Consider the following 17,061-nt stretch of genomic DNA (forward strand, 5'->3'; position numbering starts at 1 on the left):
AAGTCTCCTGAAATTCTGGCCGTTGTACTCCATAATATTAAATTGCTAAATTGCTAAATTAAATTGGGTGGTGAGACTAAATACTTACCGAACTACCCTCGTATGACGCCCTCAAATATTTATTACAATAGAGTAATACAAATGAAATACTCCACATGAAAGCCTGCAAATATTCAATGTGAGTACCATTCATCGCATGTCCACACAATATGCGAGTTAATCCCAAACGTTGATTAGTGGATCCCGAGTTGTAGTTATAGCAGCTGCTTCAATCTCAAAATTGGGATAGCTAGTTAGTGATGAAGACACACAAAATCCTTTATCAACCCATAAAGGTACATTTCATACTTTAGATCGGGTGACTACTGTGGCCATGGAAAACAAGCTATATCATTGGCCTCTTGCAACCATTTAATATTGTTGGATAATACGTAAAATGTCTATTTTTGTGTCATGCAATGTAGAAATTTCTACTTCCAGTAATTTGCTATCTATAATAACAATTTGTTTGAAATGAATATACTCAGTACTAAATAAGTAGATATACATATACCTAAATTCCAAGTGAATGATTGGTTGAACCACATAATTAGGTCCGTCGGGATAAAATGCGTCTCGTTATTCGTCCTGTGTGTAGTATTTCTAATTTTATAACTATCACTGGAAAAATTTGAAAATATTCAATTAGTAGGTTTATGACGTACCATAGAGCAATGGTGAGGATTCGTGGTGTATCTTTTCTGCAACCATTGTAACATTGCAAGGTTTATGTTACTAACTTCATCACATAGCTGTATTCCGTGAACCCATATTGGTTTTGATATAGGTAGCAGCTTATTTGCTAAACTTAATTGAGAACCAATGGTACTGTTTTAGTTTTAACTTCAATAGTTTCCTTTTCGTTTTTTCGTAAACATGTAGGTTATCCAAGTTAATTTTCGATCCAAGTGAATTCCAAGGTATTTAAATTCATTCTTCTATTTGAGGGAGGGATTGTTAACGAGAGCGTTAGACAAGAATCTTTCTTTAAGGTGAAAGTTACATGTTGGTTCAATTTGTCAAATGCTGTGTTTGGATATTATGTAATTAAAGCAGGGCTCTATTACCTGTGAATGCTGCATGGTTGTGTATATCATCTTTGGCAAATTGGCTGTATATATTGAATAAAGTAAGGCACCAAGAGCGCTGCATTGTGGAACCCTTGATTTTTGTAGCTATATTCCTTTCGATTTTTCACCAGAAAGGATTTGGCCTTTAAGTATGATTTAAATATACTTTAGAAATGGTGTCATGTCAGATGTCAGTTTCTTTGGTTAACATTGCAGGGCTTTGTACCACACCTTGGATGATTTTGTGAACTTGTTTGGTAATTCTATGCTGTTAACGAAATTTCTTCTGTTATTGTGTTGAGTTTGTCTATCACTAGCTTGGCGAATACATTTGAGGGAACTGGTAGAAGACTTATGAGTCTATGAGCATAAATTTACATCATTTATTCGTTTCCCTGGTTTCGGTCCAGTGATGTTCAGTTAATGACATATAATTTAATGCCAGTGATGATACCATCTACGGATGAGAATGGCACCTGGAGGATCACAACCAAATTTATTACGATACGCACGTTGCATAATAACTACAGATTTCGGCTTTGCAAACTGTGAAAACATATAAACTATCTGCTCTTCAGTCGTCATCTTTGCAACTACATGTTCTAACTGAAGGCAGAGAAAAAGGTAAATGTGCATAGTCATTAGTGTAATAATTTTAATTGCTCTTTGGTTTGGTTTATAATTTGAAACTGTAAATTTAATGTTCTAAATGTTTTGAAGCTTTAAAGCCCCGCTATTCATTATGAAATATACGTTATAATATTGACCATCGTATAAAAACTATGCTCCGCAGCTAAATATTTTTTTTATTTTATGATAAAATAAAATTTCTGTTACTATTATATCCTCTCATATATATTTAAGTACTTCAATGCACGTATTCCATATGGGTGTTGCAAAAAATTGAAAGCGTATTTCTAAGCGTTAATATATCTCTACAGATGTTTAACTAGATTTTTTGATTGTTATTTCCGTCTGTCGCTTCTTATTAAAGTTGTAAGTACATGAAGACATATTAATTAGTCCCAACAGTTCTTAACATAATTTGCACACGAATATGTTGTTCTAATGAATGCACATCAAATACGGGGGTATCAGCTGTAGACAATATAATTTATCAATCGGATAACCTATCGTTAATTTCAACTATTCAGCGAATATCATTTTTCAAAATCAATATTGAATTGTGGTTAGATGAGTTTAAAATATCAACGACAAAATGATTATATTATTTTCTATCTATTTTAAACTCGAATATGTTGATTGAATTATGCAAGAACATAAAATTTTTTTCACTGTGTTTGCACTATATTTGCTTCATCTTCAATTTTTTATGAAACAAACTCTCTTTGATCTGCTTTTTTTGGAGAAGATAAAACCACAGCCTAGATTATGAGGAGGATGGGAGAAAATGAGACATTATAGCTAGAAATTTTCAGTAAAGTATGAATATAAAGAAAAGATCATTATGCAATAATTATATAGGAATATCACTGTTATGTACATAGCTAGAACAAATAATCGAAAAGAAACTGTGGATTTCGGAAAAGTAGAAGCAAACAAGAACATGTGTTCACTATAAAAGAAATTATATGTAGAAAATTGACAGGATCGAAAACAATTGTATTCCTAGACATGGACAAAGCTTTCGATGAAGTCACACGAACAAAAATATTTGAAAACCGGAAAAAAAAGATATGTTAGCAGCAATTTAATGGAAGTCACTCAATTCCAATGCATGGAAACGAGAAACAAAATAATAAGCAGAAACAACACAAGAATAAGTGAGAAGTGATAATAAGAACGCGTTTGCAGATGATGTAATCTACGAGAAAAGAAAAACAACTGGAATCAAATATTGACAGAAAATGGAATGAAAATGAACAAAAAACTCATGGTAGTGGCAAATGTGAAAGAAAAAATAGAAATCTGGGAGAAACTTATAGAGCAGATTCCAATACCTAGTAATTAGGGGAAAAAATAAGAAGACATGATTTTGAATTGAAGAATAGAATAGAGAAAACGAACAAAGTATACTAAAGGAAATATCAAACAAAAAAGAAATCTACCCAGAAACAAAAATGAAAGTGTTCAAAGCAATTTATGGGCCAATTATCAAATACGGATGTGAATCTTGGGTATTGACGAAATGAGAGTAGAGATGAGTTAGAAGAGTTAAAGTTCTAACTAGAAATGATTAACTCAGAAAGTCGCATATAAGAGAAGATTTAAAAGTTGAACCCATAGAATACATAGAAATGAGACAACTAGGTTGGTGGGGCCACTTATGGATGAATAACTGAGTGCCAGTTAAGAAAATTTGGAATAGTAAAATGTCAGGAGAAAGGAAAAATGTAAGACCACAAGCAACATGGGATAACACGCTAGAAAAAATCTTAAGAAGAAAGGAAGGTCATAGGTCGAAGCAAAAATTTGGCGCAATATAGAACGGAATGAGAACTTTTTATCAGAAATTAGCTTATAGAACGATTAACTCGCCTACACCCTTTGGAGTGAAAAGAGAACAGATCTTTTTATATCTTTACCAGCTAGATTATGAGAGCTTTCGTTGTGCGATTGTGGATAGATGAAGTTACAATATCAACGACAAAATGATTATAATATTTTCTTTCTGTTTATAACTGCATCATCAGTTTTTTATCAATCAAACTCATCAATCAAAAGTATCGTTCATTACACGTCCAGAAATGGATTTTTCCGTGCTTGCATGACTTGCCAAGAATTTGTCACGCGCACATGGAAAAATCTTTAATTCCAGACTCCTAATGAACGACATCTTTTCTAAATTAATTCCGGGCGTGCTGCATACTGGTATAATTTTCCGTTGAACTTATATACTAATTTTTACCTATTACTATTACCTATAATTTCGAAACTTATTGTGGTTTTCTTGAATATTGAAATATTATTTGAATTATATCTTTTTTAGTTATTTTTATGTTTGTTTTTTCTATTTCACAAACTTTTGTCTACAAATCTAAAATCTAACAATTTTTTGACAATAGAGCATTTCTCTTTTTCTCAATATACTATTTTTGTGTGGGGAAGGATAAAACAAATCATTAATCAGGAATAAATTCTAATTGATAGTGAAACATTAAAAACCAAAATAACTCAGGCAGCTCTACCAATTACTAGGGAATAGCTCGTACAAGCAGCTTTTGGACAATTCCGAAAACGTATTGCGCAGATTGAGGAGGAGGATTCGTAAAGTCTAACACTTGATCTGAAATAAAAATTGATAATGCTGGAAACTGGTTTCGAAATTTGATATATGGGCTTAGATGGTCATTCTAAATAACTTTTACTCATATTTAACACATAAAAGACACATTACTCTACAGAAAAATATTTTTTTTGGAAAATTGTCGATTTTTCAAATCTTGAACTTAGTTAGAAATTAGTATTTTATCGACCAGGTCTTACTGAACACACTGAGAAGCGTGAAGGGATTCAAAGATGAATAAGGAAGGAAGAGTCAGAATTTTTAAGGCGGTAATAGTAGTAGTAGTAACAAGTCTTAAGAATTTTACAGATTCAACGACGTCATTGGTGTAGTTATTTAATAAAAAAGGCAGTAACGTATTTTTATATGATAAAACTTTGGTTTTAGAGACGTTGAGACAGAGAAGATTAGATAGTGTAATGTTTTGGTTTAAGCCTTGACTCACAGAATGATATCTGTCAAATATGATACTACTGGAACATAAAGAGTGGTGACTGTAGAAATTATATATATTTTGTATTCATAATAATAATAATAATACTACACTACGTCCACATTAAATATTGTGTCTGACATTTAACGTGTGAATTAATTCAACTGGCTATATTTTTGACAACAGCGTTCAAGTAAAATCTCTTTCTCTTTTAAATCCGCTATCTATCAGTTCGGTAGGTGTCTGCGGCCAACAGGAAATTAGAGAGCGGCTCCGAGCTATAATTTTAGAGAAACCCGTGCCCATTTGTCTAGTTATATCGTTACCGGCCTTAATGACAGGATCCTAGCTCCTAATTGCGACGAAACAAACGTACCGATCGAATATGAGACCACCCTTAATTCGCTCTTTTTAAAACAGACATTTTCTTAATATGCATGCCGTCACATTAAAAGACATTCGAATGGAATTTCAAGAAAAAAGTGTGGTATTAAGATGAAGACAAGATTAATAAATTATTAGATATTGGTTTAAATAGATTAGTCATTCGTACAGGAGTGGAAATGGTAGAATGAATTCTTTTACTCAAAGCAACATGAAATATTAAGAAAATATCTCGGACATAATTTTCCAAAGTTCCAACTACCATTTGAATATTTTAGTCCAATCACTTACCACTCTTGAATGAATGAACTACAGTGTATGTGATTGAATCCAAGACAAATAAAAACAAATATTTATAATTGGATATTGTTTCCCAAAATTTCCTCCATTAAAATAAATACATTTTTGCATGCAAATTGTCGAAGCGTATTTTCCATTCCGATTGAGGTACCTACAAAACGTCGGATTGGAAGGCATCAACCGCTTCTTCAGGCGTAGGAAAACGTTGACATCGCAATGTATCTTTGATATGCGGGAATAAGAAGAAATCTTTCGGTGCCAAATATAGACTGTAACGTGGATGACCAATCAATTCCACGTTTTGACTGTACAAAAACGTTTTTATTCGAACTGATGTGTAAGAACTCGCATTGTCGTGGTGGAGAATGATTCGTCTTCTGCGATTTGCTTTCCTGATATTTTCTGGCGAACAAATACCCTTCAAAATTGACCGTTCTAGGTAGGAATGGTGGCGAAATGTCCTGGTATTCCGAAAAACCAGAAGCTTCGAAATACTTCGTGCGCAAGCAACTTTTATTGGATTAGGCTCGTCTTGATACACCCCTAAAGTCTATTGTTGTTTAGTTTCACAATCTTATAGACGTTTTTTGAAGTATCACGATTCAATTGGTTTCAGAATTTCTTTGCACCAATCGACACGAGCTTTTCTGAACGATCGTCAAATTATGCGGTGTCCAACCAGCCTAATGTTGAGAATTGAACTAATGCCCACGCATCGATGTTTTTTGGCACAACAGCTAATTTTGGACGACTTTCGCGAAACTCATCCCGAAGCGAATTTCGACCTCGATTGCAACTGGGAAATCAGTGAAACACGATGACTCGAGGTGGTGGTCCATCCAAAGACGAAACGAGTTGATCGACACACTGCTGTTAGTTTAATTTTCTTATATTTTTTAACCAAGATTATTATTTCAAGTATTAGTAAACAATTCAAAAAGCATTCGTACGACATCACGATCTGAGTACATCTACCATTAAATTTGTCAAATTTTATGACAGCAATGTCGGAGTTGACTTCGCAAAATTTTTATAGCAAAAGTCTAAGTACATACTTGTGAGATACAAAATAGGGAAGTACTCGAATGACTAGATGTTAGTCTTACTATTAAAAAATCTAAAATATAATACATCAGAAAATATAACTGAATGAACCCTAAAGGGTTTTATATCTTATTGTCGAAGTAAAAAGTTACTTTAATGTACAAAATAGGAAATTGTCAATATAAGATACATACATTTCTTGTTACAAAAAAAAATTAATAGATACTATGCTAAGATATTTTCCTGAAATTTGATTATACACACAAATTTACATGGAATTACCCCATATTACAAAAAATAATCAACAAAAAAATCTTTGTTAAAATTATATACCTAAGCAAATAAGTTGTTTTCTTCGAAAAAGGCATAACTGTCATTTTTTGATACCACAGGATTTCTCTTTTCCTTCTAGCGTTTTGCCGATTGCTTGGTGAAATCTTATATATGATCACTTACCACTACAACTACATGTTCTTTTTCTATCTTGACCACACATTACTTTTTACATTTTGATGAATATAATAATTCCTGCTCTTATTTTTTAACCAATTGGAGCTTTATTTTTTATTACCAATTAGAATTAGGTAACGGTTCTGTCAGTCATGAATGGTAGCTAGCCTTTTCCATAATCAGTTAACTGAAATATTCCTTAAAACATCAACAGCTACATCTTCATAATTTTTCCTAGGTTTTGAAACAAATTTTATCATCAAATCCTCCATCTCCTCCCTCCAAAGGATTGGAGATTATACTGGAGAGGATAAAAAGCAAACTAACATACTAATGTAGATGTGGATAAATTCATCGTACAGCTAGAAGCCTTCTGTGGAAAGTACAGAGTTATTGGGATAATATACGGATATGGAGATATAGAGCAAAAGAAAATCTATTGAGTGTATGAAACTATTGAATGTGAAAACAATTTAGGAATACAAACAGGAATCATACCGAGGCATTGCCGCACCAATATCTGAAAATGCAAGCCTTAGCACAGGATCCAGCATGTCGATTCTGACGTGTAGAGGACAAAATCTCTAACATTTAACATAATTATATCCGTTATAATGAAAAATTTTATTCAAATAACTCAAATATGTACATAATCAGCTATAATAATAGAAGTATTCATTTAGTTAGATTAATGCGTTTCAACTAATTCTTTTGAACAAAAATGGGATATTGTTCTTCTATTATGACAGACACATGACAATCCAGACATTTTTGTATGTAGTGATAAATAGTATATTATATGTATTACTCCATTTCGTTTATAATAAAAGGATTATGCAGAACACGACAAATAATGTCTTCTTAGAGACTTTGGATTACATTAATGCTATTTTCATGAGTATATCAACTTTTTTAAACATAAAACATAGTACATACTACTCTCGATGATCTAGTCTCCATATAACAAAAGATATATTAATAGTTAAAATACCTATGTGTTAAACATTACATATAACCAACACAGTCATAGAATTTGAAAAACAGTTTAGAATCTGTTATCATACTAGAATATCTGCAAAGATCATTCAAAAAGTTGAAGCAAAACATCTGCCGTGTCATTGTTGTCAGATCTTTCCTTTCTCCGGAAAAATAATGAACTATTATTTCAAATAACTCACCACTCAACCAGAAATACTGATTATTTTTCATCTCTATACCTAAATACCATAATTTCGGAGTTATAGTCACATTTACAGTATCTCCACCAAAGTTACAATAAATATTGTACATTTAGATGGCTACGATTGACTAAACTCGTTTAATTTAAATATTGTTTAATAATTTATGTGCCAATACAAATCTTGTAACAAGATGTAGTGTTAGTAAGTTAGTAAAAAGTTTAACGAAACTGGTGCAGTAAAATATTTATCCAAATCATGGCGCAGAAAACCAGCAACTGAAGACAAATCTTTAAATGTTTGTTTCATGCTAGATCCACATTTGTTAAGTAGAAAAATTACGAATTTTAGGAAACACACAGTGTAGGCGATTACATCAGATGCTCAAAATAATGTCCATTTACCTCAATAGAACAACTGACGAAGTTTCCGCAATAATTGGGGCGTTCCATACATAAAACTCACTCTGTATGTGAATAACATTTCGAGGACCACCGGTAGCTTCCTAACATCGTCCAAGAATTCGAACCGTCCACAGTCCACCAGCCATTATCGGTCGGATCGAACTAACAATTCAGAGTGAACCGTAAATTAGGTATAGCAGTGTTTTGTCAAGGGAACAATTGGTCTCACACCTAGAATACTTTGATCTCCACCGGCACACATATACACATAAATCTAACCACTTGCCTAATGAAAGGTAAGTGACGTCAACGTTGCCGACCGGGACAAGGAGGTTAGGATAGACTTGTTTTATTGGTTTGATTGTTGTTGCGGAGATAAGGGAGTTTGTTGGAAGGAAATCGAACTGAATTACTATTATGAAATACTTATATACTTATAAGTATATATTATAAACTTAGAAAAAGAAAGTGTATAAGATAGAATAAATACTATTTTATTCGGTAACTTGTATTTTGAATATTTCAAAGTTTTCTTAAATAAATCAGTATACAAGTATTCCGTTACTGCAAAATAAACTATTAACATATTTTCATGTAATACCCTGTATATATTTTAATATGAATATACCTGTCGGAATTGATACGACGTTTTCCAAAAATTATTTATTTATATCAGGTACGGTTATGAATATTTCTATATTAACCCTGTACAACTAATTATCTGTTTATGGAAGTGTCGGCATTCTTAGTTTCTCTTTGTGTCTTTTATAGACCATTAACAGAATTACCAACGTCTAAACAAACCTCAATTTCAAACCAAACTTGTGCACTATTATCATTTTTTATTGTCGTAGTGGGAATACTTCGAATGAAAAACGTTAATTAATAATAATTTTATTGGAAGACCAACAATTCGAATACCTGACTCACTATATCAGTTATTTAAAAATTTGAGATAAATATTAATATATTTTGAATGATTTCCGCTTTTAAATATGATTAATACAAAATAATACACTCTGCTCGAAGCCGAATTATTATTTATAATTTAAAAATTCTCAAAAACAATACAATATTGTAAGTTAAATTATAATGTAAGTTTAATTTGACTATAACACATATTGTAACGTTATTCGTATTTATTTACTTTATTTCTATTCGTGGGGTGAATTAATATTCAACACTTTCTCTTACGTGGTTAATTCATTCAAACATTAGAATACATTCAACTTATAATAGTTATAAATATCACTTAAATAATTTCAAGGGTTAATTTCACTAATTGGTTCTTTCCACTACGACTCTTTATTTAAAACTAACTAACTGCGTTCACACAAGTCATTTATATACCTAAATAAAATTCTAGAAATTCTAGAACAAAAAAAGACAAAATAAATTAATAAACATTCTTATAAATTAAAAGGCGCTTCCTCCGTTTATAAGAAATGTGAATGACGCCACGCGAATTCGCCGAATATTTAAAATTCCATAATAACTGGACAGGGCCGGCCTAGGGAACCATTTTGTGAACATAAAACAACATAAAAAACATTCCATAGATTGTTGTCAGAATAATGGGTATCTCATGAATAATATCGGTTTTTAAAGTTCATTCCCATCGATTTTCAAATAATAATACAAAAGAAGGCTTTAGTATTCGAATTATTTGGTTTCAATCTAACGTTAAGCAATTCTTTCAAACCTTCAAACAATTATTTGGACTTAGATGCAAAAATTGTGAACTACATTTTCAGCATCTCCTTTGGATTTAAAAAATTTTCCCACGCAAGAATTTAGCCGAGGATCTGAATAAATAGTTATTCGACGGTGCAAGAGCCGGATTAAATCCTTGGTGTGGTGGCAGCTCAATACCATCACTTAGCTCGACTATCTGGAATGGTTCCGACATACCTTCATAATTCCACTAGACATACAACAAGAGTTTTCGCTGGAATCGACCTCTCTTTGCGACGGGTTCTAGTAATTGTCTAACCACTGATTTCCGTGTTCGGTTATTTAGATGATTCCATTTTTCATCGTAAGTAACAATACGCCTAATAAAATGATCGACAGGGCAAGGAGCTATTCTCGACGTTTCGCTTGAATCAGTTGAATCGTGTAGCACTATTCGAAGTCCAAGGAAGTTCCATAATCGACGGGTTCTGGTACTAGCTTGATTTCCAGCTGCTTTCCTTCTGATCTCAATATTCCACGCATGTGGATGATCTAAGGATGACCGGTCTTCAAACACAAAATTTCCAGTATTAAAACAACGCTGTGCCCTTCCCTCCTTAAATGTGTCTACCCTCCAATTTCACATATTTTCCTTGCTGCCAGGTCTGCTTTAAATTTTTTTTGTTTTCAATAATATCTTAACAAAACACACATTATGTACTTATCGCACTCCATAGGTACTATTTTTTATAACAACGTATTGAAGAAAGTAAAGCAGTTGTACTCTCCATAAAATTATAGACATGAAAAAATATTTGTGTGTAATAATTTCAAGTTGTTCTTATTTTAGTAAACATTTTTCCGTATCAAGGACAGAAGATAATTTCTAAGGGCAATTTTCAATTGTAACCATGTGGTACAATGTATATTCTGAATTCAATCATCTCATTTATTTGGTGAGATATGAGTCGCTTATAGAATGACTGAATGACAGAATATACCCTTAAGAAAATGATAATATAGATGAAACTGCAAAAAATATTGTAAAAATGTGGACTTAGTATTTCAAAAATCAGTTAACGGAAGGAATTAGTGAATTTGACAAAGATTATGTTTGAGATGAGACAATGCAGTAATATGAAGGAAAACCGACAGACGAAGAATGTAACGACATAATCAACAAATTGAGGCACGATAAAGCAAAATAGTCAGACAAAATAATGAATTAGCGAGGAGATAGGTGATATTTAGGAGTATTTAATATCATGAATAGAGTATGGGAAACATAAACAATACCGAAGGAGTGGTCTATTGAGATGATACCAATAATAGAGACAGAAAATCTCATATAGATGTTGCTATTATAGAGGAACCAGTTTACTCAATATCGTTTATAACTTACTAACAATAAGTAATAAATAATAAATCAAAGATTTGAAACAATCGAAAAATTATAAGAGCATAACATGGGAGGGCAAATGCTATTTATTGACTTTAAACAAGCTTTCGACAAACTGAATAAAGAAAAATTGTAAAGAATTTGAGAAAACTCAAAAAATCACAACATTTAATATGATTGGTAAAATTGCCCAACATAACTTTTAAGGGAAGAGCAATGACAAAGTACCATCCGGGGAGTTTGAAGATATTGTCATGGAAAGGAAGGGTAATGGACTCTCAGCGGTACTGTTTAACATTTTAACAAAAAAGAGAATAGAGAATTAATCAGGAACAGACGAAATATGTGGAAATTACTAAAAAAATATAGAGACTGTGACTCTAAATGACTTAAGCTTAGAGGGAGATAAGAACTTTAAGTTAGGGATAAAAATTATTTTGAATACAAGATAAGACCAATAATTCATGCATAATATAGAGAATAAGCCGAGGAACCGAATTAGGAGTCAACAATTATAAAACTAGATACGTGAGAGACTCTATGAGACTAACAAATATGAACGACGAACAACTAAGGATATATAAGAATAATTAGGAAATTTTTTGGACCAGTGAAACTTAGAAATAATGAGTATTACGGACTATGGAATTGAAAATATATTAGAAAATGAGGATATGGTAAACATAATTGAATCAAATTACAATGGGACGAATCCATTAAAAGGATGGGAATAAGCAGGGGATAAGGAAAATTATAGATAAGAGATCCTAAAGAGAAAAGACTGCCATGAAGACTAAAAACTAGATGGGATGGTCAGATTATAAAGAATATGAAAAATCTAGGAGTACTCGTATGTGACTGGAACAGACAGATGCAGAACAGAAATAAATAGAGAACATTTGAAACGCTAAAGAAACATGTGATAAATTTTAGGTGAGCAGTTACAAAATGTGAGCAGATCTACGATAAAATACAGGGTCAAAAGAAGTAAATTTGATCGGCTAAAATTCTAAATGTGTCAGATAAAGAAATATCACTGCAACAGAGAAAAGTTCTACTACTTTCCTGGATGAATTTCTTCTCGTAATTTCTTTCATGACATGTTTTCCATGTTTTCCTAACTAGCAGTTTGTTTTGCGTTTTGCTTCAACTGTTTTTTCAAATCTTTCTCCAGTTTTTTCTCTTTTTATGTTCATCTTTCCCAATATGTTCTGGATCAGCCAGCTCCATTGCCTAGCTAACTACATGCTGAGAATACCAGTTCAATTTATTAAAGCTGCGTTCTAGTAGTAATTTTTCTCAGCAGTATTTAACTGAATACGTGACAAAACAATAGAAAGAAGGCTTTTTTGCTATTACGTTATATCAGCTAGTTTCGTTTCCCTATCTTGGTTACCAGGGAAACGATGATTTTATGTTTTCAATTCTCTTAAGGGAATGTTTCTTTATTTGCGCGACGATTAAAGATTCGATAAAAAATGTTGCTTTCTTATCATAGTGGAGCAGCAACCAAACACAAAAGTATAATTGACCCTTGAAGTTTGCATGGAATGGAATTGGTCATCCCTATAACAAAATTGAGTTTTTTTCTCCCAAAATTTTAGTAATGCTAGGAACTTCAAATTGTGCACACTTACAAAAGATCAACTACGGCTATTTTTTCAATATTCCTATCACATTATAAGGGTGTGAAATTTATTATGAATCGTATTATATTTTAGATATTTGATATGAAATAAAGTACCTAAGGGTTACTAACTTTACCCCCGTATATTGTAACAGGAAAAAATGCACGTGAATTGCGAGTGCATGAAAATTACAGAATGTTAAGTTTCTAGTTTTACTAAAATTTCGGAAAAAAAAAATAAAACTCAATTTTGGTCACCACTTTTTAAGGGTGATATGTCGGAAAGGTGGGCTGAGGAAATTTTGTTATAGAGAAGACCCATCATGATTTTATACAAGCAACCACTTTCTGAAATTTGTCGCATGAATTTAGAAACAGCTTTTATATCAGCATACCTGGTTTTTCTCTTTTTATTGAAAAATTTAACATAATGAGGAGAAGACTTGATCTTCTGCATTGAAGTAATATTACATTGACCTTTTTTATCTAAAATTGTGAGCGTTAAATCTTTAGAGCCGTTTTTCAGCACTACAATTCTCATCTTTGATATTGAGTTGTGAACTGTTCTGTTTCTTGTAAAACGCAAGAGAGTTTCAAATTACTCAACTAAGGCGAAATATTCCCCCTTCAAACTATATTTGCTTCAACGTCCATTCCTTTCCATAAAATATTGGATGCAGTTGTATCTTACTTTTTATCTGAGTGGTATTTTTTTCATTGCCTCAGTGAATCTATAAACTATTTTCCAACATTGTGTCGTGTATACCGCTATAAACGTTCGCAAATTAACGATCATATTCGTATTTTTTGAAATATGAATATCCTACGTTTATTGGGTCATTATATCAAGTAGTATAATAAGTAATAAGTGCACCCAAATTATCTGTTCAAAACCAGTTTCAATGTGAAACAAAAAATCGTAAATATAAGAAAAATTATATTGTTATAAGTAGGTAGATTGTCTGCTCGATAGTTCCCTCCATTAATGTTGCACTTTAATCTTAACTTCACTGTTCTTTTTTCTAATTTATGTGTACAAATTTACAAAATAACCATATTTAATTAATGACAGAATAGCAAGTATGCTCGTAAAAAGGGCAGATACTCATAAATTTTTAATGAATGCTTCAATAAAATTATGAATAATTTTAATAATATAACGAGTACGAACATTAATAAGTTAGATAATAAAATGTTATGTCAGCGGTCGATAAACAAAAGACAAGCAGGGACAAACTTGGCAATTCATTCAAATGTTAATTGAAAATTTAAGTTCCAAATTAAAACAATTAGGTCTGGAAGAAACTTTCATATTAAGTCAAACTATATAAGAAGTCGTGTTTTATTAGACTTCTTCTTATGTCTTACAATAGACAATATAATTTTATAATTTTTGATTAATAAGAACAACAAATATAACTGATATCTCAGACATCATTCCAAGTTTTCCAAACTACATTTTCATATGGAAACTAAACAGATGATCTATGTAATGAAATAATATTATATTCATTTTTCAATTTTGACTTTTCCCAAAATTTAAACAAATACTCAACTACATATCTTGAAGTTATTTCTTGCCAAGGATTAACAGTTTCTATTCTTCAATTAGTAGCACCTTATCCCAAAAATACTAATTTTTATCTGAACTAGCAGCTTCTTCTACCTTCTTCTCTTCCTTGAACAAAATACATTCCTATAATCGATTACTTAGCATTTACACTTGTAAAGAAAGAATTTCTAGAAATTCAACAAAAAAATCACAATTTAATCTTTTATATTGATGCCTTTGAAACTGACTTCGGTACCGGTTACTTAGTAGACTATTTACAATGGCAAAATAAACAGCATTCAAATATATCCCTCAAAAATATGTACTGATTTTATTTACTCAATACAGGCAAAAGAATTTTCAGTACAATCTAATGGTCCAAAACATTTATGACATCCAACAAACTTTCCTCGTAATGTAACAATCCCTATATGGATTCAGTGTCACATTGTTTTTACTGTAAACAAAACTATTGATGATGATGCTAAGAAACATCTAGCAACATTTCAAAATCATATTATAGCTTGTAAATAACCAAACTCAACATCAAAAACAGCAAGAAAGATTATTGGCACGATCTAAGAAGCAACAGTATGACAGCACTTCTACAGCAATTGCCATATCAACCTTACATATTTTGATATTTCCAGAAAGTCATTCTATTTGTCATCTATATTTTTCTGTATATCAACAATTTGAGCGGACGCCTAACCTTAAAAAAACACAAAAATGATCCACCTAGATTAAAAAATTTTTGACTTCCTCAAAGCTACAAATATCTACCCAAAACTATAATTATGTATTGTGATAGTTTCTACTAGATCCTTATGTAATTTATCATATAAAAGCTTGTGGTTTGTCGGAGCACTTTGAAAAAACGATATTTCTATTGAGGATCTAGAAATAAAACAATGCTACAATTTTTTATTCATAAGAATTGCTTCGCTTTCATTTGCCCAATTATATTTAGGAAGATTTCCCCCAATAAACTGTATTTGAAGCTTTTAACAGTTCCTGTTAATTTCCTTCTACTGAAATCTCTTTTGGTACCCAATTAGTTAAGCAGTATCTACATGCTAAGTTGGAATTTCTGGAACCGTTGGCGATAATCATACATAATTCACTGTTTACACCACCACTACACCAACACTCACGATTACACTGTCTGACATGCGTTTCGATAACCAAGTTATCGTCTTCAGAAACTGAATGTTAACTGTTTTATTTTATTTCACCTTCAGTCTCTGAAGACGATAACTTGGTTATCAATCGCGCGTCAGACAATGTAATCGTGAGTGTTATGGTAGTGGTGTAAATAGTGAAATCAGTAGTATGTATATGCGCATGCTCCACATTTAAAAGCTCTGTTTATATCCATTGTTGTGATTTTAGAAGCTGATTTTTTGGTTTCTCTCGTGACAATTGTTAAGTATTCCTAAATATCAAAATGTGTATTTCAATGTCTTCGTTTCACATTTAATTGTTTTGTTTCTTGGTTGGGAATCAAAAAATGATTTGTGGCATATTGTGAACTTCCAATCATATAATTTTTCAAAGCCATTTTTCCATTATTGTGGTGCATATCTCGGGTTATTGTTTATTTTGATTTATTATTTTGAAAATATTGAATTGGTCAGGATACGTATATATAATTTTCATGTTCCTAGGTTTTAAATCCGTCTCTGAAGAGAACCGAATACTCGAGGAACATGTGTCTATTTAAAAAATGCCTGCAATAACTATTAAAATTGTCGTTATATTGAGTTGAATACAATGAGTTGTTAATATTTTATATATCCTTTTTACAGCAACATACGATATCTACCTTAAACATAAATTGTGGATACTCAGTCAACTTAGAATTTCAAAATTTATGCAAAGAACCTTTATGCAAATGCTAGAAACTGTACATATTTTCAAAATGAATACTGTGTGTTTGAAAGGCTAGAAAATTGAGAAAAATGTATGTAATATGAAATTCTTATGATATATGCGTTGTGGAAGAGACAACAAAGAAATCTAGTCTTCAAATTAAAAAGTTAAGTGAAACCAAAAATGGTACCTGTATAACGACTTTAAAATCTTGCATCTCTTAGATAACCTCCTAATTTTTTCTATATTCATGTAACCATTGCCATCCTCCAGCCCTCTTTTTAGATATCATAAAGAAGTATTTGTAATTAAATCCAAAAAACAATGAAGTTCTAATAACTTTTCCATTGGTAGCAATTTCTGCTTGACAGCGTCTCATCTATGACCT

This window comes from Diorhabda carinulata, chromosome X, assembly GCF_026250575.1.
Source record: "Diorhabda carinulata isolate Delta chromosome X, icDioCari1.1, whole genome shotgun sequence".
Classification (NCBI taxonomy): Eukaryota; Metazoa; Arthropoda; class Insecta; order Coleoptera; family Chrysomelidae; genus Diorhabda; species Diorhabda carinulata.